Genomic DNA, 9,815 nt, shown 5'->3' with positions numbered 1-9,815 from the left:
TCATTGAGTTCATCCTGTAACAAGGCTCTTTTATATTTCTAATGCCAATCTGTTTGATCTCCTACTTAAATTCTAAAATAAGTATGTAGTAATTCATGCAGCTAGTGTATGTTTAGCTAAGAATTTTGAGTCGTGACAGTTTGTTTCATTTTCTTCCATAGAAAAGTAATAAAGACAACTTCAGGCCTTACTGAGTCCATTATTTCCCTGAATATCTGTATGTGAGGGGAATCTGAAAACACGTTTGTATGCCTGAAACATGATTCAGCCTTATTTTGGTATTGTTCTATCATTTACAAGCAGAAGAAATTCACTTCTGAGTTACTTTAGCCCTCATTTACTGAAGATTGTGTATGTCAAGGAGAACAGTAAATCTTTTAATGACTCCAGCTACCTGAGAGAGTAAGCCCCTAACATAACCAAAGCATGAAAGGATTTATCATAAACTAAATTAAATCATCCAAACTCAGCTCATCAGGAACAGGCAGAAGACAGAAATCAATTTAGCATGTTAGTAGATCAGGGAACTTGCTGTTGTCTTGCAGTGCTTTTCTAGTATGTAGATAATAAAACCCAACTTCACCACAGTTTAAATCAATCCAAATACAGTTATTAAATGATAAAGTCACCGGGGAGGTACGTGTGGTGTTGAAATAGCCTTTTACTGTAGAGTCACAAGTGGAATAAATTAGTAGGAACTTGTTGTATCTGTGTAAGCTGCAGAACCTGTGTGCAGCATAGGTACACAGAGGTTCTGGGAAGGTGCTCAAAGGATCCCAGAACATGGAGCTGGGGAGTGCGCTGCAGACAGCAATAGGTATTGGCAGGGGATAGGTGAGAGCCTCGTGAAACAACCAACGTAATTATTGGCCTAATGCAGGGCCATAAGGTTACACTTTTAAAACTGAGTCAGGCTGAAAATATTTAAAGGCAAAAAGGAGAAATAAAGAGGTGCTGGTCCTGGCCTGTCTGTGTCCCTTTCAGGTGACCAGATGACTTGCGGTCCAGTGGAGCTTATTGATAAAGTACACCTTCAAATTTTGATAAGGAACCCTGATAAACTTCCTCAAATAATTTCTGTAAGGATTAGAAATTAAGTCTAATGATCTTCTCTTAATTATGCTGCATGTTGCAAAACTCTGATCTCAATAACACTGTTACATAAAAATCTGGTCCATTAATTTACTTAATGGAGCAGGTTACGTAAACCTTCGGTTTTGTTAAGAGAGCTAAGTTACAAATTAAAAAAAAATTAAGATGCAATTAATGCTGCCTTGATAGTGGGTACAAAGACAACTGAACCCTTTCAAAAGAGAATGTTTTTATTTCATTTTTCAAGCAATTACCCTAATGTAATTGCTACTCAGTCTGGTCTGCTTGATACAAAATCAAGATTTCATTGAACATTCAGAGTGTCGCAGAGGAGTATCATCACAGCTTTGCACTGTCTTCGGAAAAATGCCTATTATTGGTGATCTTGTTATAGTATTCTTCTATCAAGCAATTTGGATTTGCTTTCCTATAATACAAAGTTGCTTATATTTATTCCCATCACATTTCATAAAAGGAATGTGAATTACAATGGCTTTCTTTTTCAGCCATTTGTAGAATACATGAATAACAAATTCCTAAAGAAGAGTACAGAAAATAGTTCACTGTGAAGTTTAGTGGTCTGTAACGGATCAAGACAGGAATAACGTTAAAGTCAGTGTAGCAGTGTACCCTTGAGAATTTCCTTCCCTTTCAGGGAGAGTGGAGTTGTCACTAACTGTAAACTTTATTAAATCCAGCCAGATAGTGGCGTGTGCTGGTGCAATATGAGCCCTTGTAAAAGTAAAGCTAGTGGTAAACTACATAAGGTTGAGGCAAATAACGCCTCATACCACACTTCATGTTTTCTAATCAGATTTAATGCCAGGTTTCAAAAGAGAGCGGTGATTAAAATACATGGGATCACAGGCTTGCTTATCTGTATGTGCTGCCTTTGCACTGAAACCCATTTAAGGTGAAAAAGAGAGAAATGTGTAGAAAGAACTTGTGTAATAGGTAAAATGATAGTCTTAAAGAAATCTCAACCAAATTAATCTGAAGAAAGAGATGCTTATAAAAGAAGTATAACCTTTTATGAGTTAGAAAAACTAGACACAGAGGAAACTGATGTGGAAAATGTAATAAAATTGTATGTAGTCAGAGATTACTCACAGGGACAGGATAATGTTGCAAGTTATTTTAACATTTTTAGTACTAATATTGATGAAATCCACAGTCTTTGTAAACATTGCTGTTTCATTTTATGTCTTCATCTTACTGCATATTAAAAAAAATCTTTTTAATACATAATATCTTTTGATTACACACAGTAAAACTTTATCAGAGCTTTATTTTGATGGTGTTACTTGTCTTTTTTTGTGATCCAATTCTGTCCAAAGTATTAAAATGAAAGAATGTGCCCATAGTTCCAACACATACAATGTATAACTTCTACTAATGAAATTTCCTACAACCATCTCCATATCACATGTTATGAAATGGGATATGAAGGCTTCAAACTTGGCTTGCAACAATGGCTTATCTTGGTGCTGCTCTTCAGTTGAGACGTTAAAATGGTCTGCACATTACCCTGAAGTACAGCACCTTGCAAGGGTTCTGCTGGTGATGTTTTCAGGGTGTGTGCTGTAGTATGATCGTGATTTACCCTATGCCAGTAGATATAGCACACGTATATGTGATTTCATACATAGTTTGCTGATTTGTACATCAATTTGCACATCTACACTTTTTAGAAAAGACAGGCCCAGCAGACGGGGAGGGGGAGTAGCCCTTTATGTCAGGCATAGGCTGGAGAGTGTGGAACTCTGTCTGGGGGCAGGTGAGCAGTTTACAGAGAGTTTGTGAGTCAGGGTTAAAGGGAGAACAGCGATGGGAGGCATTACTGTGGGCATCTGTTACAGGCCGCCTGATCAAGAGGACTCTGTGAATGAAGCACTCTACAGACAGATAGGAACAGCCTCATGCTCACAGGCCCTTGTCCTCATGGGGGACTTCAACCACCCTGATACCTGTTGGAGGGACGGTACGGCCCGGCAAAAGCAATCCAGGAGGTTCCTCGATTGTGTGGAAGACAACTTCCTTCTGCAAGTAACAGAGGAGCCACCATGGAGAGGTGCCATGCTTGACCTCGTGCTCACCAACAGGGAAGGGCTGCTTGGAAATGTGACGCTCCAGGGCAGCCTTGGTTGCACTGATCATGAGATGGTCGAATTCGAGATCCCCACGACAGTGAGAAGAGCATGCAGCAAGCTCACTGCCCTGGACTTCAACAGAGCAGACTTTGGCCTCTTCAGGAACCTGCTTAGTAAGGTTCCATGGGATATAGCCCTGGAGGGCAGGGGGACCCAAGACTGTTGGTTGATATTCAAGGATCACCTACTGCAGGCTCAGGAGTGTTGCATCCTGACTAGAAGGAAGTGCAGCAGGAGGGCCAGGAGACCTCCTTGGACAGGTGGCCTGGGAAGAATACAGAGATGTTGTCTGAGAAGCTAGGGACCAGGTTAGGAAGGCTAAGGCCCAGTTAGAATTAAACTTGGCCAGGGATGTTAAGGATAACATGAAGGGATTCTATAAGTACACTGCAAATAAAAGACAGACTAGGGACAACGTGGGCCCTCTCCGGAAGCTATCAGGAGAACTGGCTACACAGGATTTGGAGAAGGCTGAGGTTCTGAATGACTTCTTTGCCTCAGTCTTCACTGGCAAATGCTCTGACCACACCACCCAAGTCTTGGAAGGCAGATGCAGGGACTGTGAGAATGAAGACCTTGGACCCACTGTAGGAGAGGATCTGGTTCAAGACCATCTTAAGAACCTGAAAGTGCACAATTCCATGGGACCTGATGAAATCCATCCGCGGGTCCTGAAGGAGCTGGCAAATGAAGTTGCTAAGCCACTGGCCATCGTATTTGAAAAATCATGGCAGTCAGGTGAAGTTCCCGACGACTGGAAAAAGGGAAATATAACCCCCATTTTCAAGAAGGGGAAAATGGAAGACCCAGGGAATTACAGACCAGTCAGTCTCACCTCTGTGCCTGGCAAAATCTTGGAGCACATTCTCCTGGATGGCATGCTAAGGCACATGAAGAACAACAAGGTGCTTGGTGACAGCCAGCATGGCTTCACTAAGGGGAAATCCTGCCTGACCAATTTGGTGGCCTTCTACGATGGGGCTATGGAACTGGTGGAGAGGGTTAGAGCAGTTGATGTCATCTACCTGGACTTGTGCAAAGCGTTCGACACTGTCCCACACCACATCCTTCTCTCTAAATTGGAGAGACATCAATTTGATGGATGGACCACTCGGTGGATAAAGAACTGGCTGGATGGCCGCATGCAAAGAGCTATGGTCAATTGCTCAATATCCAGCTGGAGACCAGTAACGAGTGGTGTCCCTCAGGGACTGGTGTTGGGACTGGTCTTGTTTAACATCTTCGTCGCTGACATGGACAGTGGGATTGAGTGCACCCTCAGCAAGTTTGCCGATGACACCAAGCTGTGTGGTTCGGTTGATACGCTGGAGGGAAGGAATGCCATCCAGAGGGACCTTGACACGCTTGTGAGGTGGGCTGATGCCAAGCTAATGAAGTTCAACCACGACAAGTGCAAGATCCTACACCTGGGTCGGAGCAATCCCAGGACAGCTACAGACTGGGCAGAGAAGAGATTCAGAGCAGCCCTGCAGAGAAGGACTTGGAGGTGCTGGTCGATGAGAAAATGAACATGAGCTGGCTGCAGTGTGCGCTCGCAGCCCAGAAAGCCAACCGTATCCTGGGCTGCATCAAAAGGAGCGTGACCAGCAGGTCGAAGGAGGTGATCCTGCCCCTCTACTCTGCTTTCGTGAGACCTCACTTGGAGCATTGTGTGCAGTTCTGGTGTCCTCAACATAAAAAGGACATGGAACTGTTGGAACAAGTCCAGAGGAGGCCACGAGGATGATCAGGGGACTGGAGCACTTCCCGTATGAAGAGAGGCTGATAAAGTTGGGGCTGTTCAGCGTGGAGAAGAGAAGGCTGCGTGAGGACCTAATAGCAGCTTTCCAGTATCTGAAGGGGGGCCTATAGGGATGCTGGGGATGGACTCTTTGTTAGGAACTGCAGTGATAGAACAAGGGGTAATGGGTTCAAACTTGAACACAGGAAGTTTAGATTGGATATAAGGAGGAAGTTCATTATTGTGAGGGTGGTGAGGCACTTGAATGGGTTGCCCCAGGAAGTTGTGAATGCTCCATCCCTGGAGGTGTTCAAGGCCAGGTTGCACAAAGACTTGGGTGAGATTGTTCAGTGTGAGGTGTCCCTGCCCATGCAGGGAGTTTGGAACTAGATGATCTTAAGTTCCTTTCCAACCCTAACTGTTCTATGATTCTGTGATTCTACTATTCTGTGATTCTATTTCTGTGAACACCAAAGTGTGTGACTGAAAACCAGGACAAAGAATTTTAAGTTACCCTTATGTGGACACCAAAGTATAAGAAAAATTCTAAATTTAAGAGGGTTTTATCTTAACAAGTCAGTGGCATGGATAGAACCTGCTAAAACAGAATGTGTGTCTGTTGCTTTGCTTTCAGTCCTATCTAGTCTGTTTCAGTGAGATTCAAGGATATTATTTAATGGGAATAAGAGTTGCACTTTACTCATAAAAAGGGTTAATGTGGAATGTAGAGGTGACTAGATATATTATGACAATAATAGATCACTGAAGAAAAACTCTTTCATGACACATACCATTATTGCTGTTACAGACCCATAATTTGACGATTACTGCACAAAAATCCAGACGAAATGATTTTACAATCATGAGCCCATTAAAGGTTTCAGAATTGTCTGGTTAGATTAGGAAGAATTTAGTTGTGGATAAATGTATGTGATTTATTTTGCTACTTAAAAAGGGCACAGACACATGTACTTGTGAAGCGGGCTGCATCTGTACAACAGCCAGGTTTCCTCTGTGCTGTGTGTGGGGCCTTTGCACTGACAGGTGAACTTTGTATTGATCCTCTTATGATTTTTGCATCTTTAGCATAGTAGAAGTATTTATTTTAACAGGCAGTTCTCTCATCCCAAGTAGACAGGACGTGATACTATTGATCCTCAGGCCAGTCATCCATTAGGCATCCATTAAGATCCAGAGTGATAGACAAATGTGAATTACAATTATTATAATTCTGTCAAAGGGCTGCTAAGATAAGGCACGAGTCTAGCTCAGTGAGGATAAGGATCACCTGAACCCCCAAGATACTACTGCAGCCATGCTTTTATTGAAATAAAAAGGCCTGAAGCAGTAGCTCAGTGTGCTGAGAGATGTCCTCTGGTGAACTGTGGTGTTTCCAGACAGTAAATAAAGCCCCTAGCCCTCTGTTTCACCACTCTGACAGAGTTTTTCACTATCAACAAAAGGAACCAGAGTCTGTTCTTTGATTTTAATGTGCTTTCTACATCCAACACGATCTGCTTCCCGTAGATGCTCCAGAAAGCATCTGTCATCACCACTGCCTTAAGACAGTTGCAGCCTGGCCTGGTATTCTCTGTCTTTTCTTTCTTATTCTGGTGTTTCCTTTCCCATGTTATAATTTGGTCTTTTTACTCTATTTCCCTGGCCAAATCTCTGAGACTCTCTGCTGAGTGGATTAATTTTAACAAGATGTGATGCCACGAGCATGACCATGAGCACATACCTCTGTGGTATGGTTGTACTGTAGACACGTTTGAACGTATTTGCTTAACTGAGCTGTGTGTTTAAAATTACACTCATGAGATTACAGGCAGATGAGGATCATAGTTCTTGTTAGTATTTTTAAACTGCATGGCATCCCAGGCAAATTAAATGTGCTTTTCTCTTGTATTTTAACCACACAAATAGATCTTTAGGATTGTGCAGCTGTTTTCCTTGATGGAGCATGTGTAATTACCAAGTATCTGAACTGTCTGTCTGAATGTGTACGTGGGTCTGTGTCATAGAATCATAGAATCATAGAATCGTTAGGGTTGGAAAGGACCTCAAGATCATCTAGTTCCAACCCCCCTGCCATGGGCAGGGACACCTCACACTAAACCATCCCACACAAGGCTTCATCCAACCTGGCCTTGAACACTGCCAGGGATGGAGCACTCACAACCTCCCTGGGCAACCCATTCCAGTGCCTCACCACCCTAACAGGAAAGAATTTCCTCCTTATATCCAATTTAAACTTCCCCTGTTTAAGTTTGAACCCGTTACCCCTTGTCCTGTCACTACAGTCCCTGACGAAGAGTCCCTCCCCAGCATCCCTATAGGCCCCCTTCAGGTACTGGAAGGCTGCTATGAGGTCTCCATGCAGCCTTCTCTTCTCCAGGCTGAACAGCCCCAACTTCCTCAGCCTGTCTTCATACGGGAGGTGCTCCAGTCCCCTGATCATCCTCGTGGCCCTCCTCTGGACTTGTTCCAACAGTTCCATGTCCTTTTTATGTTGAGGACACCAGAACTGCACACAATACTCCAGGTGAGGTCTCACAAGAGCAGCGTAGAGGGGCAGGATCACCTCTTTCGACCTGCTGGTCACGCTCCTTTTGATGCAGCCCAGGATACGGTTGGCTTTCTGGGCTGCGAGCGCACACTGAAGCCAGCTCATGTTCATTTTCTCATCAACCAGCACCCCCAGGTCCTTCTCTGCAGGGTCGCTCTGAATCTCTTCTTTGCCCAGTCTGTAGCTGTCCTGGGATTGCTCCGACCCAGGTGTAGGACCTTGCACTTGTCGTGGTTGAACTTCATAAGGTTGGCATCAGCCCACCTCACAAGCGTGTCAAGGTCCCTCTGGATGGCATCCCTTCCCTCCAGCATATCAACCGGACCACACAGCTTGGTGTCATCGGCAAACTTGCTGAGGGCGCAATCAATCCCACTGTCCATGTCAGCGACGAAGATGTTAAACAAGACCGGTCCCAACACTGATCCCTGAGGGACACCACTCGTTACTGGTCTCCAGCCGGATATCGAGCCATTGACCACAACTCTTTGTGTGCGGCCATCCAGCCAGTTCTTTATCCCCCGAGTGGTCCATCCATCAAATTGATATCTCTCCAATTTAGAGAGAAGGATGTGGTGTGGGACAGTGTCAAACGCTTTGCACAAGTCTAGGTAGATGACATCCACGGGCCCTGGGTATGATGTGCTCAGCTGGGTGAGTTACCTGTCATGGGCTTGGGGAACTCAGCTCCCCCCAGCAGCCCTCCCTTCTGGCAGCCACTTTTGTCAATACACCATCTTATTAGCACTCTTGCACATGCTTATTGTCCTGGTTTGAAACCTGATTTAACCTGACTCTTAGATGACAATCAGAAGTTTGAAACAGCACAAAGCTTTCAATATAGCTTTCAGCATAGTGACTGTAAGTTGTTGCATGTCTTCAGTGAGAGTCACTCACAGAGTGTATGCTGGTAAAGGATGATGTTCAGTGTTAGCAAATGCCTCAGCTTTACCTCAACATCCCAGTTCCTCTTATCGCTGTCTCTTGCTTTTCTTACTCTTCCCCAGGAAGGCTGTCCTTTCCGTATGATTGCTCTGCCAGTTCCACTCAGAATGAGGAGCTGAACCTGGGCCCGCTGATGACAGAGTAACAGAGTTGCTGGTTTAATAACTGAATTGCACCCACCGCAGCTTGCCCTGCAGGGCATGTAAGTAACCCTGGGAGCACGTGTCCCTTGAGGTTGGATGTAAACCCCTTAAATATGAATTTTACTTCATTGCATCTCTTTCATGGGAAACCTGGTTCAGTAATGTTTGTTACTGATTGTTTAGTGACATTGATTTTACCAGTCACAAGTTAATTTAGTGACTGGAGAGTTTCTGTTGTAAATACCCACTCACAGACTGCACATCTGGGGTATCTTGTGACTGCCAAAGAATACAAGGATGCAGTTTCTTTGAAGCACAGAGAGAAATTTTTCTGTGTCTGTAGTGAAATGTAGCAGGACTGCATCATTGCACTGGGGGATTAAACTGTGCCCTGCAGCACAGCCCTCATTTGTGTACTTGAGGAACCCGTGCGGTTGCTGGGTTTGCTGCTGCTGTCAGTACCTGTAGCTGCATGAAACCACTGCTCAGCAACTGCAGCACTCTGCTCCTTGGAAGAGAGCAGCTGCGCCGCTATCAGAGAAGGTGGCACCAGTTTTCTGGGGATGGGAACAGCTGCAAGCGGGGAAACAGTGAAAAGTTCAGGAAATACGTGAAGTAGAGCCGGTTCATTCCAGCAGTTAGTGGCCTGAACAAGAGTTACATTTCATCTTTCACTGATCTGCTCCTGAAGTTCCCGGTTAACTTTGCCATCTTGCTGCTGTTGTGAACACAAGACCGTCAAATTTTCAGTAGAAAAGGATGGGTTTATGTAATTTATATCGACCCAAATCGTGTTGACTTGTTGGGATCTGTAACCCTGTTTGCACGACCGCATTACCTGTTCCACACAGACAGGGCCTGGCAGGGTGCAGGTCCCGTCGCTTCGGACGACCCCCGAAGGGCGCGGAGTGCTGCGGCACAGCCCCGGTTGCGGGGCGGCTGTCGCCCCGAGCATGCTGCCCATGGCAGCAGATTTGACCCCTGCGACGCGCTCGCTTCCGCCAGCCGCGTCCCCGGCGCCCCGCTGCCGCCCCAGCACAGCTTCAGCGGGGGCTCCGGCAGCGAGCGGCCCCTCCGCCCGGCTGAGCCGAGGCTGCTCCCCGGCAGGGGGGGCCTGCGGGCCGCCGCGGCGCTGGGCGCGGCCTCCCGCCATGGGGCCGCGGGCTCCTCGCAGC

The sequence above is a fragment of the Lathamus discolor genome, chromosome Z (assembly GCF_037157495.1).
Source record: "Lathamus discolor isolate bLatDis1 chromosome Z, bLatDis1.hap1, whole genome shotgun sequence".
In the NCBI taxonomy this organism is placed as follows: domain Eukaryota; kingdom Metazoa; phylum Chordata; class Aves; order Psittaciformes; family Psittacidae; genus Lathamus; species Lathamus discolor.
This window is presented reverse-complemented; position numbering follows the sequence as displayed.